General features: G+C 40.4%; 2 protein-coding genes across 7 annotated transcripts in view; both read right to left on the bottom strand.

Moving 5' to 3' along the window:
- Positions 1-20600, bottom strand: part of LOC143210821 (uncharacterized) — a 313009-nt gene that overhangs the window by 251288 nt on the left and 41121 nt on the right. The window lies entirely within an intron of this gene.
- Positions 1-20600, bottom strand: part of LOC143210844 (uncharacterized) — a 113397-nt gene that overhangs the window by 77793 nt on the left and 15004 nt on the right. For all 4 annotated transcript variants that reach the window (XM_076428069.1, XM_076428070.1, XM_076428068.1 and 1 more), the window contains exon 1: positions 1-20600. This exon is cut by the window's left edge; it is cut by the window's right edge and continues 15004 nt beyond it. The gene's annotated coding sequence lies outside the window, so the exon portion shown is untranslated.

Raw genomic sequence — 20600 nt, 5'->3', positions numbered from 1 at the left:
TGTATTGAAATAAATTCGGTTAAATGTCCGAATAAGGAGCAGTTTAGAAATCCAGCCACAACTAAGCAGCCTGTAGGTTGATTCGACGCAATTTCAGAGACGCGTCTTCAATTAGGACAAAGGGAAGCGGTGTCAGCCAGCGGAAGCCAGAAAGTCGACGTAAACCGCGTCGCGAGCAACAAGAGAGACCAAGATGAGGGAGAGTGGCTCCCCAACCAGCACACGAGCCACCAGCTAATTAAGTCTGGTCGAAACCACTGCCGCGGAAACTTTATTAAGCTGCTGGTCGCGAGTACGTTCCTCCTAGCACGTACCAATCTACGAATTGGCTCGCCGTGCACCGGAAATGCAACTGGTGTACGACCCTGCCACCGAGAAAAATTGAAATCCCGTCTGTTCACTATGCACCTCCATCTTTCCTAACACTCCGTCCACCGGGAACCTAATTAACCTTATAATAACGATGGCCCGTCACGAGAATGCTTTTCTATTATACAATCGTTTTAACAGACATTATTACGTCATTATCAAGTGTTTTAATCAAGAAATACTATTATAATTAGGTAGAGGATTTTATGCAATTATAACAAAAATGAGTAGGTGTAATTTAAAACAGTAAAGACATTAGAAGTATTAAACAATACTGTAACATTATTTTTCACCTATTAAACATACTAAGAAAGAAAATAAATTATAATACAATACTTAAATAAGTGTTTTAATCAAGAAGTAGTAAAAACATTAGAAGAAATTAAAGAATACTGTAAAATTATTTCTCACCTATTAAACAGAAAGAAAATAAATTTCTATTTGACTCCAGTTCGTTGTTATTCGGGTAGGAAATTTTTATTTTGCAGTAAAATAGTTGTCAGTAAAATAGTTTCTAAAATATTGAAAAAAACTATTGGCGACTGTATGTAAATGTATGTATTTCTTCTAATTTTTAACTGCCGAAGATAACCGCACGACGTTCTAAAATTTTCAGTTTGATTTTCCTCGATTTTTGGCACAAATGCATAAATTGTCTAGTTTCCCTTCCCGTTTTCACCGTGCTCGACGCCACCGCTAATTTCTAGTTTATGTTTTTCGTTCAACGTCCCCGCGGCGCTCCATTTTTCTTCCGCCGTGTCGTTCGGGTTTGCGGAACCGTTCCCAGCGACAGGTTCGAGTGAAATTAATTAGTTTCTGTAATTAACCCGGCCGCAAACGCCACGGTTTGTTCGCCGGCGCACAATCGAAATTAATTGCAGTACCGTGAACAGTATCGAGGGAAATTGTTCCACCGCGAGCCTTTCGTTTCCTCGGAGCACCGTACGCTGGCGCGGCACCTTTGATCACCTGAGATCCGATCAAACGTGTTCCAGGGAACCCGAACTTCCGGAATTTACGGTAACTTATGGACAATGACAGACTTCGCGCGCAATCTTGCTTGATTTTCTAACTGGAACCTACAGACTCTCCGAACTGGTGTTGTTAATCACCAGAGTTTTCTTCCAGAAATTCTTCCAAATCAGTTGGATGAAGATTTAAAGAAAATGTATTTCTTTTTCTGATGATTCTTAATAACTACTGCACAGTATTTTAACCATTGTTGATTTTTCTCACGAATTCCAATCAATTTTGTCATAAAGTCCATACTCATCCATAATTATTTTTTACATTGTTTTATTGAGGCTATAGAAGAACTGCATTAACATTGAAAAAAGGTTTAAAATTTTTCCGACAATTTAAAAAATTATTAGGCTACGAATTTTGTGTGTTTACATTGCTTTGCGATACACCATTTTAATAAAAAACATTTTCGCACTGTAAATGACATCAAAATGTTGATGTTGAGTTCATAAGTCAATTCATGTCTTTCTAAAGACCACGTCGGCCCCGGTTCCTCGCGACGCTCGTGAACCGGAAGTCATCAGGCTCACCTCTCGATCTCCGATAACTTCGTCGACCGTCTCGCTATCTAAATTTTTCAAAGGCCGAACTCCTCGGTAGCACGGTGTATAAAGACTCGACAAGCAGGCCGATATTAATAAACGTCAGAATCGTTACGATACACGATCCATCCGGCTCGATTTAGCCGTCCATCTTCGAGGTAATTTCCTGCCGAAAGTTACTTCTCGGCGCACTCTATCAATCAGCTTTAAGGAACGATACTTCTCGGTGTAGCTGGCATCCCCTGGATAGCTTAGGGGGTCGCGATCCCGCGTGAGGATATCTCGGAAAATAGGACGAGACCCCGATGGGAATAAGCTTCTGGCCCTTTGGGAAAACAGGGTATCGCTCGGAGTCATCGAAACTGTCATAATATCCGAGGAAATGGCTGTCCCCGCCTGTCATCGTCATTTCTTATCACGCTCCGCTGGAAATCGATCCTTATAATCCTCCACGACCCGTTTCGATTTCGCGCTGACATCTTTGTCACAATGTATTTTGTTCGGGGTCTTTGGGAAATAATGTTGTCGGCGATGACCAGCGATCTTTATGCAGGACAAACATTTTATTTCAAATAAATAGAAAGTTTATTTCTTTCTATGAAATTCTGAACACCATGAAGAATTTCTAATCACTATAGATTAGTAGCGAAATAAATAGTACGTGGCTTCGGTTTCTCACAATTAATGCACAACATTTTTATTTTGCCGAAAGATCCGCAGTCTAGTGATTATATTGGGTTGGCAAATAAGTTCGTTCGGTTTTTGTGATTTATTCCACTCGAAAATACCGAACGAACTTATTTGCCAACCCAATACATACATTTGTAATGTAAAGAAACGTCTAGAATGTAATAAATTCAATAGTAAAAAGTCCAATAGAGACTAAAAATTATATAAATGTCCAGATAATAATTCTCAATATATTCATTTGTTCCTGAATTTTATCTTTCCAGTATTTCTCCTCACATCTCGAAGAACTAAAATTCGACGTTTCGTATTGAGACCGAAATGCTGTTATCGTTCAACGATTTCGCTCCGCAGATGCGGCACAATACGTCGATACTATTCTCAAACGAATCGTTCACTGGTTATTTTAGACCGTCTGGTTCCTGTTTTATTTAAAACCGATTTCCCGCGGACATTGATCACCGTTCTCCGAGTAATCAAGCGCTACCTTATGTTTTATTCGACTCGATTGTTTCGGCACTGGCAAGGAACCGTTCGCGAAATCGCGATTTCTCCGGAATCGCGCTTGTTCCATTAACCGGCGCGCTCTCGCGAACGGAATCGTTCTCCATTACGGCCGACGCATTTTTCCTGCCAAGATGCACGCCGCAACTCCACGAACAATGAGTGCATCACCATTCGCATAGTCTGTCCATGATTTCTGTCAGAATGGCAAGGGATCGTCACGGCGCAAGTTAAGGGGGTGTGTTTCATAAAAAAAAAACAAATTCTTTGTTTTCTCTAACCCTTAAGGGAGTCTTTAAAATGTAGAAATGATACAATTAAATTTTATTTGATATTATATTTATAAATATTTAATATTTGTCCAACTGGAGCATAGAGAATAAATCTATTAAATTGTATTAATAATAGATTCGAATAGATTCATTTTCTCTGTACCATTTGTACAAATATGAAATATCTATAAATATGATATTAAATAAAATTTAATTGTATTGTACTGAAAATTTAATTGTGATGTAGATCGCTTTTTAAATATTGGACCATACGACTTGGATTTTTCTGAAAATTAAGAACAATTAGTGTAGCACATGACGCGGGAAAAAATTTTGAAAAATTGGTTGAAACTGCAGATATATTAAAAGTCGTATTTTACAACGTTTTATGTGATCCCATATTGGAAATTCAAAAAATACGTCTAGAAAATCTGTGTCGATTAATTATACATATATAAATCGTGCAATTTTGATTATTTTCGCTTAAAAAATAGTACAGTAGTCCTGAAAATATTCCGGAAAAGTGGCTTCGAGAATATACAGTTGGAACGCGTAACAAACCATTTTCGTAATAATATTAATGCTAGCCGGGCACGCGAGCAGCAATACCGTTAGCCCATTGTTCCCGCGAAATAACACGGTGTGGCTCTCGTTTCCGAGGCGTTTCCATTAAACGCCGATGATCCGCGAGACGATTATCGACCAAACTCCATTCAGAAACGCGAAACAGCGAATTGGAACAGACACCGCGGACACGCCGGCTTTGCTCTGCGCGCCAGGCACTTCGCTTTCGCTAGACGGAAACTCGGTGGAAAGCTCTGATAAGTCCGACCACCGGGACTCTTTTGTGCCTTTTGTTTAGGAGGTTCGCGAATTTAACTGATGGACAAGCGATCTGACCGGACTTCAACGTAGCTTACTGGACCCGGTTTGGGATTTTTTTCTGGCAGAGTCGATGAAGATTTTTTACTGACGTTTGTGGTTGTTGCGTACTCTTTGAACTTTAATATCGTATTTTTTACGTGGGAATACAGTCAGTGGATTTCGAGATATGCGCTGGTGAAGCTGGACCTTTCGGGACAAAGCTAAACGGTGTCCGCGATATCGAGTTATTCGATGATACAATTTTTTTGTGAGAGAACAAAAAACGATTTTTTAATGCGGTTTGCGAGAGGTTGTTGTGTACTGTTCGAGCTTCTCAATACCGTATTTTTAAAATGGAAATATTGTGGACGTACTGTGAGATACATGACGTTGTATGTGACCTAAATGTGGCAAGTCTAAATGGCGATTACAGAGTTACACAGTAATTTATTTTTTGCACGAGAACGGAAAAAATTTTTTTAAAACGATCTCCGACACAGCTTATTGTACATTAATCGATCTTTCTCCTGGGATTTTTTTCATGCGAATAATGTGGACGCACCGCGAGATACGTGCCATTAAAAATGACCTAAATCCGACAGGCCTATATACTGACCGTCTATCGAGTTATTGAGTGGTTCATTTTTCCCACGGGGATAAAAAGACATTTTAAAAAGCGGCTTGGTGCATCTGATTACGTATTGTTCAAGCATCCATTTAGTATTTTTTAAATGAAAACAACGCTGACGTACTTTGAGATACGCGATGTTAAAATTGACCGTAATTCTGCATCTGGTCTACGCGTGTCGTTCATACTACTGAATTGTTCAGCGATTAATTTTTTTTATTCAACAAAAAGGATTTTAAATAGCGGTTTACTGCATTTCATTATACATTATTCAACGATTCGTTTAACATTTTTTCACGAAAATATCGCGAACATGCTTTTAAGTACATTAAAGCTGACCTAAATTTTCTGTGACAGGTTTATTCTTGCCTGTGCTACCGACTTTTTCAGTGACCGAAAATATTCGCTCCTGCCATAAAAATCTAAAAACCTGCCTCGCAAAAATCCCTCATTGAAATATGATACAGCAATTATTCGAAAATATTGCAAAAATATCCCTCGCTATATCCATATACGCCACAATCGTAGAAAATTATTAAGGGATGGAATCTCTTGTTAGCACAAATGATTTCCAATATTTTTATTTCGCATGAAAATCCGCAGTCAAAGATTTACGCTACGGAAATAAATACACGAACCAAAATATATTGCATGACACCCCTAAAACTTCGTTACACCCCCAACAATGACAAATCGGCTCAGAAGCAAATGAAAAAAATGAGCCAGGAATCTAAATACGAGCCACAAACAACGTCATAAAATTGTTTGATTCGCAGACGACAGATTATCGAGAGCAGGCTGCACCGGTGCATCCATGCACCGATGCGATTCTCGCAAACAACGCGCAAAAGGAACGAACGGTTGGTATGGTTTGTCCGATGGGGTGGATGGTGTTCGCTCATTGCGTGGGAGAATGGGGGGGGGTGTGGCAATATTCACGGTTTACGTGCAATTTCTGGTTTCGTCAGCCGTGCGCCGGGAGGGGTGGGAAAAAATTGCTGCAGCGCGCGACGGTGAATTATCACGCTTATCTGTACCCGTGTGTACTGGAATTTCCGGTAAAAGCCCGGCCCCTCGCGGAGGAGATGCAGAGTTATGTGCACGGCGATAATATGTTCGCGTCACGTGCAACGGAAGTCGGAAGTCGTTCCCGTCCGACGTCCCTGTACACGACGAGCCTGATTGCAAAAACCGCGATACACGCCGCCCGGTTTCGACCAGAATAATTACCGGTGTCTTGCCACCGTTTTTGGGACCCTGGTCCCTCTTCCTGTCTTGCGAGCTTTCGCCAAAACCTGCTCCTCGAATCCTCATTCTCCAGTGAAACCGCCCCCTGTCTTTTAGTTTTGTTGCTGTTATTAGGAATGAATTTTTCCTTGGTGCACAGCCGGGGTGATACGACTTTTGGTTTTGAAAGACTTACAGTGGGTGTACAAAGTATTCGTACAACTTTTAAAAACTAACAACTCTTTTATAATGGTATCGAACGACCTGATCTTTTATAATCAATTAGAAGTTTTATAATCAATTTTTTATAATCAATTAGGTTTACGAAATGATATGACAAAAATGATTTTCCGAAACTTATAATTCACGAGGTTACATGCAAAAATAAAAAGGGATTTTTTTAAAACTTTCTTATGTGGGTCCTCAATGAAAATTGCAAATATATGTTTTGAAATGTTGAAATGAAACGATGAAATTTTCAGCACGTGTATAACTAACATAGATCTACAAAACATGTATTTTAAATTTCCATTAAGTACCCAAATTACATCTAAATTGTAATTTTTGGAAAATCTTTTTTGCAGATCATTTAGTAAACCAATGCTTCTAATTGCTTGCAAAACATCTGATCGTTTGGTACAATTATAAAAGAGTTGTTAGTTTTTAAAAGGTGTACGAATACTTTGTACACCCACTTGTAGTTCAATTTCTGACATTTTTTGAAGGATTTTCGGTAGACATTTTTATCTGTTGTGTAGTGTGGTCGCTGATGGTGATTCAAATTTAAAAAATTACCTTTTTTAAAATTGAACCGATACGAGATTTTTTTGAGAGATTAGGATTACAACAGTAATGTATAAAAAAATTTTTGAAATTGCTCGAAATTTAGAGGTGGAAGATCAGGATTTCTAACTTCTTTATCTGTGCCTATAATGAACATTTAAATTGTGCCTTTTGCAGATCTAAATTCGTATGCATACATAAAATTTATGAAAAATGTCAACAAATGCGAGAAACTACTAATTATAAAAGAATTGTTCACCCGTTCTTTAGTACACTAACCGTAATATTATGCGAATTATGCGATTTTTGAGTGTGATCGAATAGTTTTTGCCACGGGTTGTATTTCATCGATTGCTGGAAGGGATAAGAGGAATAGGCGACTGCTTCGAGGGGGTTATAGACGCGAACAGAGTGAACAGAATGAACAAAATGAACAGGAGTCGTTCTATCCTTTGGTAAACGGATTAGTAGGTTACTCGAGGGGAGGCGGGTCTTTAAGTAGATATTTCCGTCGGGGACGAACGTGTTCTGCAATCTTGCCACCGCTCCATCTTCCTCCTCCTGCCCTGCTTTAAGAAGTCATTCTCGTGTAACGAGCTCGAAAAATCAATTCTGACCTTATCCCAGTCAAAAGTCCGATATCGGAAAACTGTACCGTCGGAAGTCCCCGGGAAAGATCGCAAGGGGAACGAAGTTACTGCACGTTTTAGTTGGACGAGTCAACATTCACGTGTTGCATGTCAATTTGCGAGTGCATCGCTTGGCAACGAATAGATGTCGTTCTTAGTGATTGGATTTAAAACGGTGGAATTTGATCTGATTACTCCTCTATAAATTGGATAAATAAACTTACAAATTGTAGAAAATGTTAAAAGCTATACAAGGTGTTCCAAAATGTCAATTTTTTTAAGGGGGGTGATTCCTGAGATCATTGGAAGTAGCTTTTGTTACGAAGTTATGAACGAAAAACATTCAGCGCTGTGATTGGTCCGTGTTTTCGGTAATAACTCCGTAACAGAGTTGGGCATTAATCGATTAATATTTTAATCAAGATTGATTGATTAATGTAAACGATTAAAAAAGGTAATAATTGAAAAATCGACCAATGATTCAATCGATTGATGAAGTTAATCGCCAATAGTTGATTTAAAAAAGAAATCATCGAAAAAGAAACATAAAAGCACGTAAACAGAGTTTGTATTATAAACCAAATGACGATACACCTAAACTCAGTTTACATTCTTTTCAGTAATCATATGGTTTTCATTCCGTATTTCATTTCGAAATTTCAGCAGTTAATCATTAATCAATTATCCGTTTGACGATTGTTTTCTGGATTTGAATGGAAAGGAATGTAATCGTAAATCGCAATTAACGATTGAAGTAGAAATTTATTCATCAATCGTTGATTAAATTTTTGCCCAACTCTGCTCCGAAACAACACCTCGGTGAAGGTTTTCGCAAAGGAAGAAATAACTTCAAATTACCTTGGGCATCGTCCTTAATGTTTAAGGAAGTACATTTTCAGAACACCCTGTATAAAGTACTCATGATTTGAATTGTACTTGTATTTCATTAACAAAAAAGAAATATATCGTCATTCAGAAAGCATGGGAAACCGACATTGTACCAACCAAGTGGAATATGCGATCAGAGTGTTAATCGACGCGCCGAAACCGCGACTTTCCAAGATCGTTCGGATAAAGTAATTAGCGCCGCGTGAGGGTTAACGATCGAGGTCACGTGCCAGGAAATAATTCAAGCACTTTCGAGCCGACAGCCATGTGTGTGTGTGTGTGTGCGTGCAGCTCCGCATAAGTCATCTCGACGCTTTCACGGTGCGGTGCGTGCACGTGCGGACGCTGCCGGCCACGATGATCCAGCTCGCTTGTGATCTATGCACGATTACGGGTTCAGGTGTGCGTGGCAAGGCCGATATTAGCGGACTGCGTAACCCCACTGTACATTGTAGCCTCAACCCCTTCGCTGTCGTGTCATGAACGCAGATCCGCTCCAAACAAAGCGTGCGACCGGCACGTGCTTGCGATCTATAGATCAATAATCGTAGACTTCTTCGGCAATCTAGGAATCTACCATCTGATTGGCACCCTTGTGTTTCCGCTGCTTCGTGTTTCGCATACTGACTTCTGCCGATAATTGTACAAAGCTAGACATTTATACACTGTCGATCTTCATGCAAGATAAAAATCTTTCTGTGTCAATTGCAAGAGATGGGAGCTAGATACACGCTTAATTCTTGAATAATTCTAGAATTTGGAGATTTAACAAACACACATAATCTAAGCAATTTAGCGAGTTAGCGTTCCACGGGGTGTCCCAATAATGTTGTACTTTCTTGGAAGGGGTGATTCCTGACGTCATTTGGAATAACTAGACTGCGCATCTTTATGCAAAATAAAAAATGTTCTCATCGATTGCACGACACAGGAGCCAAATAAAAATTGTATTCTTCTTTTAATTATCCTATTAAAATGAAACTAATACATTGATGTCCTTAAATATTTTTAACATGTCCACCGTTTTATATCGTACGTGCCCGTTTTTGTCATAAATGCATAAAATCCGCAGTCTAGAAATAACTTTTCCGCTAGAAAATTTTCTGCGTGACTCGCTGAACGAATTATTCACGAAAAAACTTGACCGAGTCGGTATATTTCAAAGTAGCCGCGCTCTTTGATTGGTCCGTGTTTTCACCACGCTTATATTAGCTTGCCGAGTTGTTGTTGTTGTTGTTGTATGCGTGAAATCTTGTAATCGAATTTTAAACCACTTCCAAGCAGCGGAGAACATTTTCGCAAAGGAAAAAGTTACTTCAAATGATCCCAGGAATTCCTTACAAGTAAGTACATTTCTGAGACATCTTGTATTGTCATTATATTTGGACATTATGAAAATCGACGATATTGAACATGATATTGAACATTTTTTAGTTTCTCACGTTCTCAAGACTTATTAGAAGGGTTTATCGTTCGTGTGGGGATGAGTCAAAGTGCAAAGGAGATTGTTCGAATCCTCAAACGTTGTCTCGTTTACCTTGCCCGTGGCTAGCCGACGACGCAAGTTCTCCGAAGCCGTCAAGTTTGGCTTCTTAAACTTCCCCAAACTCTATTCGTTTACAGAAGGGGAATCTGGGAAGGGTTTCTCAGCGGCGTAGGACGAAGGGAACGTTATTCGAATTCCGCTAAATCCTCTCGTTCCGAGACCGTGCGGGAAGAAGACGCTTCTACGAAACTTCTCTCGCCCGGGATTTGTATTTTTGGCGAACTTCTTCCCCTTTCCGCGCTAATGCGGGAGAGCCTGGGAAGATTCGGAGAATGTGTATAACGGTATCTTCTTTATTCTGTTCGCTCCCCTTTGACCTTAATACATCTTTTATGGACCTGAACTCATTTATTCCGTCACCTCGGAACCCTATATCTACAAAGAAAGGAACACAATAGAGATAACGCACAAAAGAAATGTTTTACTATGCCTAGAGAACAGGCAACGCAAGTCGCTTCCTGTGCGTTTACTCCGCCCAGTAAATAATTACTGAATCTTCAAGTAGGTGGCAAAATTTTCTTCAAGCACTGTAAACAATTCATAGATTTCCTCCAATTAAACAGTCCATATTCACCACAGTGTGTTAGAAGAATTAATTGTTAAGATATTTTCGATTAAAATTGAGAAATCCATAAAGTGAAACGTTAAAACGGAAAAATCCGCAAAGTAAAATGTCAACATGCAAAAATCCATAAAGTAAAATGTTAAAATTGAGAAACCCATAAAGTAAAAGCTCACTCGAAACCCACTCCCATAAAAGCTTCGTTGAACGATTCATTCCGCCTGTCAAGTACCCAGAACACCACCTGTTCGCCATCGAACACACACGTTCGGTTTCGCAAACACCGTCGACTCGCGGCAAGGCTGTTAGGCGTGCGCCACCCTAACGGGGTTACAGCCATTCCCCAAGGGGGGGGGGGGGGGAAGCTCTTAGCCGAAAGACACAGGGCCGGTGTAAAAGTCGATTCCTTGGCGAATATTTTTCGAGAAGTTCGCTAGGGAACGGTGTGTGTCTCTCTGCTCACGGTTGCCCATGGCGACGGGACAAGAAGGCGAGGGGATCAAAAGGAGGCGGCATTATTACCGTCGATTCAACGACAAGGCCCGATCGTGACTGTGTCTGACGGTGTCTAGACACCATCTCGTTCGGTCCCCTGGGGGGCTGCTCAATATTTATCCGTCCATCGTCTTAGAAACCCGGAGAATTTCGCGCAGAAACCGTCGAATCGCGACCGAGAAGCGGCAAAATGGATAGGATGGATAGAACCTCCAGTCTATGGTACGCTTTGGTCGAAATCGAGTTAAGCCGGATCGCATGACTCTACTGTCTTTATAGATTGTTTTAGTGTACGAGTATTATAACTGTTCGAAACTTGTATAAAAATATAGCAGAGTCAATGATCTGGTATTAATACGATCAATTGAAACATTGTAGAGCCACTGAAAAGTGTCGAAGAAGACCAAGAGTCCTGGAAAAAATTTAGAATCTACTGAAAAATTGCGAGGCCCACGAAAAAATGATACGATCAGTAGGGCTACCAAAAAAACCAGGGAAAGTTTAGTGCTATACTAAAATTGTAGGGCAAAATATTGTGAAGCAACGGAAGAATTGTAGGGCCTACAGAAAAATTAAAGGAGCCACGAATAAATTGTAGGGCTAGCAAAAGGGGACAGATAATGTTCGAAAGGTGGAAAAACGATAAGAAAGTATATAATAAAATTGTGAGGCTCACAGGAAAGTTGCAGAAGCTACAGAACAATTGTAGGGGCCTTGAAAAAATGGTGATAACCTTGGAAAAATTTGAGAGTCAATTAGAAAAGCAATAGAAAAATTGTGGGAACTCTGGAAAAAATTGTAGTGGAATACAAAAGCCACAGAAAAATAGTGGAACTATGTGGAACTTTGGATGAATTGTAGGGCTACCAAAAGAAGTCACAGAGAGGAGAAGGAAGAGACCAGAATTGCAAGTATGAGACAAAGAGTTCAGGAAAAAATTTAGAATTAATTGAAAAATTGCGAGGCCCACGAAAAAATGATACGATCAGTAGGGCTACCAAAAAAACCAGGGAAAGAGTTTAGTGCTATACTAAAATTGTAGGGCAAAATATTATAAAGCAACAGAAAAATTGTAGGGTCTACAGAAAAATTAAAGGAGCTACGAGTAAATTGTAGGGCTAGCAAAAGGGGACAGATAATGTTCGACAGGTGGAAAAACGATAAGAAAGTATATAATAAAATTGTGGGGCTCACAGGAAAGTTGCAGAAGCTACAGAAAAAGGGGCCTTGAAAAAATGGTGATAACCTTGGAAAAATTTGAGAGTCAATTAGAAAAGCAACAGAAGAATTGTGGGAACTCTGGAAGAAATTGTAGTGGATTACAAAAGCCACAGAAAAATAGTGGAACTACTTGGATGAAATGTAGGGCTACCAAAAGAGGTCACAGCGAGGAGAAGGAAGAGACCAGAATTGCAAGTATGAGACAAAGGCATGAAAAATCGAGCCAGGCCGGGGTTTATTTACCGGTGTCCTTTAAATCTCGTCCTGCGAGGACGTCCAGTGGCGCGTGCGCGCACTACAGGAAAATTCCATTCCTGCCGGAGTCGCGCGCGTGCTCGGCTCTAAATAATTTCCAAAGATCTCGAGGAATTCCTTGGTTACGACGCGAATTCATCTGAATTCGTGGCGCACAGCGCGGCGATCCGTTATATTTCTCTCGGACGACATATTTTTCCACGGCCACTCTCTCTCTCTTTCTCTCTTTTCTATATTACCCTATTTCACTCCTTTTCTCACCCTCTTTTTCCCTCTTTGTCACACCCTTTCTCTGATCTATCTCAGCCTGTGCTATCCTCTTTGTCTTTTTCTTAAAGTACGTTTGTGTTTGAGCTGCGACGAACTCTCAGAGGAGGAGATAGGAATAAAAATAATTCTATTGTTCTCTGATAAAAGTGTTCAGTTTTCTAATTTTCAGTGAATTCACAAATTCAACAATTTACAGATTCAAAACTTACTTTATAAAAATAATCGGAATGTATCTTTCAAATTTTATGCTCCCTTTAAAATAATACGTCCCCAAAGGAATAAAATTTCTTTAATAGTGGATGCATCCTTGCGATCTCCACAATCGGAAATTAAAAATATGATAATATAATAATTTTTTAGTTCTAGTACACACACAGACAGGTACTCGACAGTCTCGTACACCTTATTTTTCGATTCCCGGTCCCACCCACGCGTTTCCCCGGCCGAGGCAGTTCTTATTCTCCGTTTCCGTTTTACCCGAACGTAAGCAGTTGTTTAATAATGAATAATGCATGGAGGGGATAATGGATCAGGAGGAAAACGCGGGCGGCCGTGGCGACGATGAAAGAGCCTGTTTAAAAAGGGTTCGCAATTTCCTGAAGTGGCGCGCTCTCTCTCCCGTCGGTCGCCCTGTGTATTGCATCCGCGCGTGTAGTATGCACCTCCTTGTCTGGCTGTGTACAACGTGCAGCGCACTTCGCTGCACACCCGGCTCACAGCCGAACTTTATTAGAACACGGACAACCAGCCGGTCGGATAAACTCGCCGGCGAAAGCGCAATCTACGAGCTACCGAATTACAGGGCGTACAGGATTTTTGCTGTTTCTGGAAACCGATCCGCTAAACAAAGGTTCTCCACTTCTGAGCGCGTACAATTCTTGGGCAATCTGTGCAGGAGAACACTGTTCCTATTTCTTTCTTCTTGTACCAGTTTTCTTTTGGATGTGCGAGTTGGTTGGTATTTTTTGAAAATTATTTCATACACAGTTTGCCTTCTAAAGACGATTTAATTTCTTTCTTTAATTATAATAATTTAAATCTCCCGCCACACGAAACAATTCTTGTGGCGTTATCTTCGAAAAGGGATGAATTCAAAGAATGATAATAAATATATTTTATTCCCAGATAATGCTTGTAAATATTAAATATACACTTTATACGCAGATAATGTTTGTAAATATTAAATATACATTTTATTAGACCACGAATCAATTCCGTTCGATCCCCGTCTCCTTCTCCCGCGTAATTCGAGTCTCTGGGAACTCTCTGCTGCCGAAATTGCGCAGAAAATCTGCCCAGTGTCACTGCCGTGAAAACTACTGACACGATGTCCACAGATTCACCCCTAGAGCAGCTTAATCCGATTATCCTCGGACACGGGACCGTTTAACCTGTTAACCGGCCGGTCGCTCGGCCGTCAACACTCATATGAGCGGCATCGAGTGTTCGTAAAAGTGATTTGAACCGATTTACCCCTGTATTGACGCATTTCAAATGCAATTTACACCTTTAGGCAAACAATCAGATTGGAAACAATGAACTACGGAAACGATTTGTTTGACAATTAGCAAAGTTGCTTTATAATTCGAAAACATTTAAAAATTTATTATCAGCAAATACGATCGATAGAAGAAACATATTTAACTGCGGAAACAACGGCACTGGAATCTCTGTCGAAAATTATAAGAGATATCATATAAAAAAAAAACTCCTACAATAATCATTAAACCAGAACCGAGGAAAACAGAGAATGAAAGAAAAAATAAACCAAGAAAAGGAGAAAGAAAAATCGCCCACTCTCGGAATCATCGTAAAACCAACAAAACTGGAAAAAGAAGGTAAAAGAGAAAGAAAAATGCAACAAAGGGAGAGAAAAATCACCAGCTGCCACTGCTAGATAATAATACCCATAGTCCCCGAGCGTTCTCGCAGGAAGTGTCTCACATAGTCTCGGAAAATTTCAATCAATATCGCGCGCTGTTCTCCTCGATCATGCGGTAGAAAATTCGATTTTCCATCGAGCGGAGCAACACCATCGACTTTTATCTCTTCGGGCGCTGCAACACACAGCGGCCATAAAATATCTGTCGGTGATCGTCGTCGCGTCGGGTAAAAAAGGGGGGTAAACCGAGGCCGGTTTACTATCCGTTCCGATCGCCTATCCGTCGGTTCCCGGTCTTTTCGTGCAGCTTTTACGTTCCCCGATGCAAAACCGTTCCCCAGAAACGGGCAACTTTCGCCGAGTCGGGAAAGTTTCCCCAACCCCGGCGGATAACAGCTTCCCGCGGAGAAAATCGGTTTCGAATTTCCTCGACTTTCCCCGGACTCTGTTATCGATCCGTGTTTCGTAGCTGCTGCGAATGGTATTTAGATCGCCACTCCGGGAATTCAAATATTCTTAGGTTCGCGACGCTGTCTCTGTTCGGATTGGCCGAGCGGAATCCGAACAATTGGACAAGTACATCGGGTTTTTAATGAAATGTCCTTCTCGCCTGATTGGTATATTGTCTTACCCGTTTAATGTTCCTCTAATGAATAAAAATAATAAATTCTGAGTTATGTAGATTTATGATTTTCAAGGGATCGGCAATATTTAATTTATTGTAGTTTCGTAAAAAACAATCGTATGGCAATAAACTCGGACTCATTTTAAAGCATGAAGATTCTACTTTCGGATACCATTATTAATTTTCCCCTAAGATATTTTTAACTGATGTAGCTGATGAGAAACTGGAGACCCATCTTCCTTAAAAAATGGTTAAATTGAAACTTCTGTAAAAATATTAACGAATTTGTTTAGTGGATGAATCTTCCACAGATTTGGAGACTAGAGACTTAACTTTACAACGAGACGTTAAAAATTAATGTACGATTTTTTTTTTACTGTTTTATGGAACAGAAACGAGAACCAAATTCGGTGGTGTAAATGTCATTGTAAAGTTGCACGTACACCTTTCGCTCGAACTTTAATAAAACGACTAAAAACATTGACCATCAAGTTTTCTTATGTCGTTGTAAAGGGGAGACTTTATTCTTCAAATCTGCGAAAGACCCTTTTTAGGGACGCTTCAATCGGTAGCATTTTCGAGGGAAAACATGTCTTCAGTGTTCCACCCATCACGCCGTGCGAAATTGTCATAAGCAAAATAAATTATGGTTGATAAAAGTAGAAGTTCCAAGCTGTAAAACTAGACCAGAATGAATATTGTACTATTTTTATTAACGAAATTGTCATGGTTCAAATATCAACAATTCCTCGAGACTCGAGAAAGCGTTCAAATACATTTGTAGCTCCAATATTAAAATTCCAATTTCTCAGAGGAAGCAGCATTATAAAACAAAAACGTGTACAAAACCTTGAAGAACTACGGTAGCTCGAAATAGCCACTCCTCCACAGCTTCAATATTAAAATTCCAATTTCTGAAAGGAGAGAACAAATCCAAAAACAGTGCGTCAATCCCGGAACGATCGTGCGCGAGCGAACGTTTCTGAAGCAGAGTGCGAGCATAGAATGAGAATCGTGGGTGGTTTCGACAAGGGAAGACAGAGAAGCAAAACGACGGAAGTCTTTTATCGGCGCGGTACACGCGAGTCCGAAGCCAATTTTCGCTTCGGGGTCCAGGATCGCGGGGCGGAAAGTGGATTTTCCTTGGTCCCATTGTGCGAGGTAACTCGAAAAATTCCGGTCCAGATTCCGAATGCCCGAAATTGCCCGTGGAAACGTACAGCTACTTTCGGTTTCGAGTATTGTGCAACGGGAAGCCGGGAACGCGGCAGCCCCGCCCGCGTTTGCGGTAAATACGCTCGCTCCCCCTTAAACCCTGAGTTTTGCGACATCGAGCCCCCGATAATCTCGGCCACCTGTATATCGAGATTATCCACAAGCCGTAATCACGTGTCCACCCCCGGGGAATTCGATTTCCCCGGCGGGACCCGATCCGAAAATCCGACCGAGCGCGTTTCGCCCGGGACAAACGTGCTCCGAATCGGTCTTTACCTAAATAAACACCACTTCCACGGGGGATATCGGCTTTGGGAAGTAATGGGGCTATCGTCCTGGGACGCGTAAAAGTGTTGGAAATATTTTCCTCCTTCTCCTTTTGTTCATTTTAGTTTTTCTTAGAATTTTACAAACTGCTTATCGATGGAGAGACTTTCATGGTAGGGGTTCTCGAAAAAAATGACATATCTCATTAGAACGTAATCCTTTCTGGCTGAAATTTTTTTTACATATTCTTACAGCCATTATCCGACTACAATAAAAATTTTAAAAATTTATATTCAGTCATTCGGGAGTTAAACATTCCTAAAGACGCGCCTTTTCGAAGTGACTGACCAAGCAGTACTTTGACTAACCAAATAGAGACCTCTAAAAAACTTGGCACCATTCATTAAAAAATGAACATTTCAGGCTGAAATTTTTTGTGAACATTCTCGAAAACCTTGTCTAAATACCGTACAAATTTCCCGAATTTACATCCAGCCGTTTACTTGTTAAAAATTCCTATAGCTACGCCTTTCTCACACACCCTCCCATAACAAATAAAGTTCTGAAAATCGCCCATCAAAACTCAAATTTTCTGGGGAGAGACTAACAGCTCGGCTCAAGATGCTCATAATTAACCTATTCCTGCTAAAATTCTCTCTCAATTCCAACAACTATCTTCGACCGCTTTATCCTCCCGATCCATTAACAGCAAAGAGCAACCTATCTCTCCTATTTCGTGCACCGAGCAACCATACGACGATATAGAGTTCCGAAAGCGTTCCTTGAAACCGGAAGCAGCCTTTATCTATCGCGATGCCGCGTGGTAGCCCGGTAAAGGAGCGGAACAGCCAAGATAGGAGGTCGGAACAAAACTGAAGAGTATCGCAGAAGGATGAAGGAGATCCTTCGTTGCCAACGTCTCGATCTCTCTCTCTCTTCAGGTTCATTCCTGCGTATTGCTCTGCTCCTTTTGCTCTGTTCTCCCTCGATTCTCTTCTGCTTCATATTCTTCTCTGCCTCCAGCTCCTCGATCTTCCACTTCCTTTGCCGCGTACCTGCGGTTTTCCAAGCTCTTTGCTACCACAGCGACGAAGGAGGATAGAGACAGCCTCTTGGAACCAGTTCGACCTATAGCAACGTCTTTGCATCGAGAGCAAGGAGGCCGAGATCTGAAACATCTCATCCTCATCGGCAGACTCCATCGCGCTGGCAACCGCAGCTCGAAAAGTCTCGCGAAATTCCCGGCGACCAGCGCGCCATCTCCTTTTGCTCGGACTTCCGGCCGGCACGCCAAGTATCTCACAAAGGACGCATACTTACTTGGGACGAATCAAACGCTCCTTGGTCTCTTCAAAGCGCCATTTTTTCCCTCCATCGGATTAAAGGTCGTATCTCTGACTTAATTGTTTTTTTAAGACGTCTTTGCGCATTTTTGGTAACTAAATGGCTGAACACAGGGTTCCAAGACATTCAGGGTAGGTAGACAATGGTTTCAGGAATGTATACAAAAATTTTCGGCTTTGTAGGTTTACTTTTTAATAAGCTGTGATGTGGTTTTGGATGCTGTCAACTTTTGAGTGAAAGACGCATGTTTAGGAATTTGTAATAACTAGACTGCGGATCTTTATGCATTTATGAAGAAATTGGTTGGGTGAAATATAAAACAGTAAAGGATTAGGAAAATTTCAGAATACTGCAATGTTCTTTTGATTGTAACAAAGTCAGTAAGGGATGAAATCAATTTTTATTTAATTCCTGCTTCCCACAATCAATGCAGGATATTTTTATTTTGCATAAAGATTCGCAGTTTAGTAATAACTAAAAGACTGAATATAAAGTGTTAAGATTTTTACAGTATTTAGACACTGTTTTCAGGAATGTGTACAAAAATTTTCGGCTTTGTAGGTTTACTTTCCAATAAGCTGTGCTTTTTTTGGAAGCTGTTGACTTTTGAGTGAAAGACGCATGATTAGGAATTTTTAAGAACAAAACGATTGAATATAAGGTTACAAGATTTTTACAATATTTAGACACTGTTTTGAAGAATGTGTACAAAAATTTCCAGCTTCATAAGTTTACTTTTTAATTAGCTGTGATTTTTTGAAAGCTCCCTACTTTTGAGTAGGCGAACGACAACGTGGACAATCGCTTCAGTTCACATGCATTTTTGAAGAACTACATAAAATATAAAATAATAACGTCACTGAGCACTCAATAAAGTATAGTCAGAGGTTTGAGAAAATATTTAAAATCCCCAGTAAGTGCAATTTTGATTCAAAAGACGAGAAATCTCTCGAGAACAGCAACTTCCGAACCGTCAACGCTCCCATTGATTGGATCACCAGGGAATTGCAACATCGCGAAAGTTATAGCGCTCCGATTTCTACGCGCCCGGTATAATTACCATTTCTGGTCTAGTGTAATCTTATCTCGCAAAGGAGAACGAAGTGAAGTTGCCGTTGATAGAGGAAAGTTCCGCGGATCCGACACGGTGCCTCAAAATACGTCTGAAATTTGAAATAACACGAGTAGCGTGATTGCGGTCGGAATTCCGGGGGAAAATACGGAACTGCGAGCACACGGTCTCCATGTGCGTGTTCCCGGCTATGAGATTCCTGGAGACGAGGTTCGTAACTCTTCAAAAACTCTGCGGAGAACCGAACATCAGGGAACATTTATAGAATAGCAACATTATTGTTTCATCTTTCCTTGAATTCAATTTGCTTCGTCAAAGAAGTTCAACTGATAAATTGCACGAAAATATTCGGTAACTTTTTTAGTGTTTTTGACTTAAAAAAAATTCTAATACGAATTCATTTTTCATTTTCACGTACCAGGTACGTTAACCCCTTGTCGTGCCGTTTCTTTTACAGTTACAGTGATTAGAACGACGTTATGCACAAAAATGTCGTAGAAGGGAAAAGAAAATGTATATTTTTTGTATGGCTACATTTAGTTTAATGCTTAAATATTGATTACAAACGAATCAAATTTCATATCATCTAAAATGAAACGCGTATCATTCATATTTGTTAGACTTTGTTAAAAACCTTCATCACGAGTCTGACTTGTCAAAGTACGGCAAGGGGTTAAAAAAATAACGGGAATTTTGTAATTTCGTGGGCTATATTAGTCCGATTCGCGCCATTTTATCTTTGTTGTGTTGGTAAACATGGTCCGTGGTTTTTCGTTAATAACTCCTAAACAAAGCCGCGGATAACATTTTTGCAAAGGAAAATGTCGCTTGAAATGGTCTCAGAAACCACCCCCTTTCGGGATTTTCACGAATTTTGGGACATCCTGTATAATGGAGACTATTTTGAAGGGGATAACATTCATGTAGACGAATAGATAAACTTTGTTCCGGAAAATGAAAATTCCCATTGCTTTTGAACACACCTCGTATGTTCTTATTGGCAAACAGATAATTTTCTTTTAAATAATAATTTTAGAAGAAGAAAATTGTCGATAAGTGAAGAGTATAAAGATTATCTCGAAAAGAAATAATTCAGATAAAACTCCGCAGTCTGAAGATTAGCAATTAGGGTGCTAAAGGCTCGAAGCTTCACCGCGTATCAAAACATTGTTCCACACTGGTTGCTCTCGGCTCTATCCGATCCCCTTCGAATCGGTGAATCAAATCCCCGAGGCGTTTGCCCAGTTGCACCAACAAACGGCTCATAATGTGGACAGGCCACGTACTCGGTAGGCACGCGTGAAACAACCGAGAGATAGAGACTGCTGGTCTGCCGTGGCTTTGGGTACACCGTAAACACGGATGTTCGAACCACGGATCAGGTCCTGGGACAGGGAACGCGCTTAGATCCGTCTAGATCGGTTTGGATC

This window comes from Lasioglossum baleicum, chromosome 7, assembly GCF_051020765.1.
Source record: "Lasioglossum baleicum chromosome 7, iyLasBale1, whole genome shotgun sequence".
Taxonomy (NCBI): domain Eukaryota; kingdom Metazoa; phylum Arthropoda; class Insecta; order Hymenoptera; family Halictidae; genus Lasioglossum; species Lasioglossum baleicum.
Note: the sequence above shows the minus strand (reverse complement) of the source record. Positions and strands in the feature narration are given on the sequence as shown.